A 3793-nucleotide genomic window follows, 5' to 3' on the forward strand; every position below is an offset into this window, starting at 1 on the left:
CAAGCAAAACAGGAAATAGAAATTGGATTTCTATAGATTGGAATGTGCTGGGAAATGAACAAGAGTGAATCAGCTCTTCACTTGGGAGTGAGATAAGATCTCAGCTCAAACCAGGAGAGAACTTTGTCTCACCAAGGAAGAGTTAGCTGACACAGTGGATAGAGCACTGGCTTTGGATCAGGAGGGCAGGAGTTCTAATTTTTTCTCAGACATTTGACTCAATCTAATTGTGTGACCTTGATCCTGACTGCCTTGTATTCAGGGCCATCTCTAGTCATACTGATTCCTATCTTGTCACTGGATCCAGATGGCTCCAGAGGGGAAAGTGAAGCTGGGGACTTAGCACAGCCCACCTCGCTCAAATCCAATTCATGTGCTTGACATGACACCACCTCTCTGATGTCATGGTCATTCTTTGAAAATGAAGGACAAAACAAGCAAACAAACAAAAAACCAAGGGGCAGATGTCTCTCAGTAGTTTCTAGAATTTTAGGCCCAGGGGAACCCAAGGGGAGCTTGCTTTCCTTCATATCTGTGGATCAAAGTACTGCTTTCTGCTATTCAGAAGACTTTTTTTTTTGAGGGGGTGGGGAGGGGGTTGTGGGGTTAAGTGACTTGCCCAAAGTCACATAGCTAGTAAATATCAAGTGTCTGAGGCTGACTTTGAACCCAGTTCCTCCTGACTCCAGAGCTGGAACTCTAACCACTGCACACCTAGCTGCCCCTACAAGGTTTTCTTTCTTGATTCTCTACTTGGAGTGACCTAAGTTTCTTCCTTTGTTTAATAAATATTTTATTTTTCCAAATATATGTTATCAAAATATTTCAACATTCATCCACATGCTGATGCATATTTTTAAGTGATATAATTTCCTTCTACCCTCCCTTCCCACCCCCTTCCCCTTAGTGGTGAACAGTCAGGTGAACATTGTACATATATGTTTGTGTTAAACATGTTTACAGTCATTTTCAGACTGAGGAATTAGGATTAAGGGAAAGAAATACATGAGAACTATTTTTTAAAAAGTGAATGTAGTGTTCATCAGATTCTGAAGGGTTTTTCTTTGTTTCATTTTCTTCCTCTGGATGTGTATAGCATTGTCTATACCTAGTCTTCTAGGGTTGTCCTAGCTCTCTGAACTGCTGAGAGGAGCTGCCTCCATCAAGATTGATCATCTCACAGTGTTGTTGTTCATGTGTACATTGTTCTCTTGGTTCTACTCCCTTCACTCAGCATCAGATCCTGTAATTCATGCTTCTCTAGAGGCTGACCATTTATGATTTCTTATAGAACAATAGTATTTCAAAATATTCATATACCATAACTTGTTCAGCCATTTCCCAGTTGATAAGCATCCTCTCAATTTTCAATTCTTTGCCACTACACAAAGAGCTGTTGTGAATATTTTGGAACATGTTGGACTTTTCCCATTTTTTAAAATTTCTTCTGGATATAGGCCTAGTATTAGAATTGCTGATCAAAGGGTATGATCAATTTTATTGTTCTTTGGGCATAGTTCCATATTGCTCTCCAGAATAGTTGGATCAGGTCACAACTCCACTAGCAATGCATACCCAATCCTCCCACAACCTCTCCAATATTGATCATTTTCCTGTTTTATCATCTTAGCCAATCTAATAGATGTGAGGTGATACTTCATAGTTGTTTTAATTTATATTTCTCTAATCAATAATTACTTGGAGCATTTTTGCATATGATTATATATAGCTTTAATTTCTTCATTTGAAAACTTTGATCATTTATCAATGTGGGAATGACTCATAACCTTATAATTTGATGCAATTCTTTATATATTTTAGAAATGACAGCTTTATCAGAACCCCTAACTGTGAAGATTGTTTCCCAGCTTTTCAGAGTATCTTGAAGTAGCTCTGCATGACCTTTCTGGGCAAAGTTTAGCAAGCATCTCTTTAAATGTGTTTGTGTGTGTGTGTGTGTGTGTGTGTGTGTGTGTGTGTGTGAATGCATGCACATTTTTGCACACACACACACACACACATAGAATCAACTGTGGGAGACTGGAAGGATGGTGGTACCATAGTTTTCAAAGGGGAATGTTTTTTGTTTTTTGTTTTATTTTGCAGGGGAGAGTAAAGACAATAACTTCAGTTTTGGACATGTGTGTTTAAGCTGTCTGTTGAAGATGTCTTTTATGTAGTTGGAGTTAGGAAAGTGGAGGTAAGGAGAGAGGTTAGTTCTAAAAAAATAGATTTGAGAATAATCAGGAAAAAAATGAATTTTTTTTTCATTTTGAAAACCACAGGAACTGATGAAATCACCAAGTGGGAGAAGAGGTCTCAAGGCAGAGACACTCACTGGAAGATGTTCACCATTAGCAGGAATTGACCCTGGATACAGATGAGGCAAAGTAGACCAAAGACGGAAGTCAGTAGACATATAAGCATTTATTATGTGCCTACTATATTTAGGCACTATGCTAAGTACTGGAGTTGCAAAGAAAGTCAAAAGATAGTTCCTGACCCCAAGGAGTTCACAATCTAATGGGGGGAACCAACAGGCAAACTATAAATGGGATAAATAGAAGAAAATGGAATTGGAAGATGTTTCCTGTAGAGAAGATAGATTTTAGTTGGAACTTAAAGAAAGCCAGGGAGGTTGCTGGTCAGAGAGGAGCGAGACATTCCAGGCTTGGGGGATGACCAGAGAGAATGTCCAGAGCTGAGAGAAAGAGGATGGCTGGTGAAACAGTCAGGAGTTCTGAGCCCCTGGATGGAAGATCTAGTCAGGAGACAGGAGAAGCAGCAGGAGGAACAGTGCCATAGAAAGCCTAGAGAAAGAGGAGAGGGTCCAAGAGAAGGAAGTGATCAGCTGGGTCCAAACCTTCGAGAAGTTAAGATGGATAGGATCAAGAAAAGACCATTAAATCTGGCGATTAAGTGACCCTTGGCAGCTTTGGAGTGATCAGGGCAGAAGTCAGATTGAAGAGTTTAAAAAAAGCATACGAAGTGGAGGCATCCATCTGAGCTGCCATTTTCAAGTTTAGACCCAAAGGGCAGATATGGGTTGATAGTTGATAGGCATAGAGGGATCAAGAGAGAGATTTTTGAGGCTAAGCACATCTGAAATACTGTGGACAAGTTCATTTCCCTTGGCAGTGTCCTTTTCAGGGAGGTCCACATTGTTAATGAGGTTGTTACTTATATTTCAAGAGCTAGCTCAGTATTTGGGAGGCTGCAAAATAAAGTGTGGGAGAGAAGAGATATTAGACTGACTACCAAACCAAAGGTTTACAGAGCCATTGTGCTGACCTCATTGCTGTATGCATGTGAAACCTAGACAGTCTACCAGTCAGAAAATTGAATGGCTTCCATTTAAATTATCTTAGGAAAATTCTGAAAGGATCTGGAAGGAGAAGATACCAGACACTGAGGTCCTTTCTCATGCTAAACTTCCCAGTATTCCAACATTACTACAGAGTGCAACTATGATGGGCTGGACATGTTGTTAGAATGCCAGATATATGCTTGCCAAAAAAAAAAAAACCCAAACAATTTTATGGAGAACTCACACAGGGCAAGTGCAAACAAGGGGGTCAGAAGAAGTGATCCTGAGACACCCTGAAGGTCTCATTGAAGAACTTTAGAATTGATTGTATAGTATGGGAGACACTGGCACAGGACCGCCCAGCATGGCGTGCTCTCATCAGTAAGGGGGCTGCACTCTATAAGCAGGGCAGAATGGAAGCAGCTCAAAGGACACATGACATATATAAGTATAGAGAACCCACCCCTGGTGTTCACATGGACTATT

The sequence above is a fragment of the Macrotis lagotis genome, chromosome 3, assembly GCF_037893015.1.
Source record: "Macrotis lagotis isolate mMagLag1 chromosome 3, bilby.v1.9.chrom.fasta, whole genome shotgun sequence".
NCBI lineage: Eukaryota > Metazoa > Chordata > Mammalia > Peramelemorphia > Peramelidae > Macrotis > Macrotis lagotis.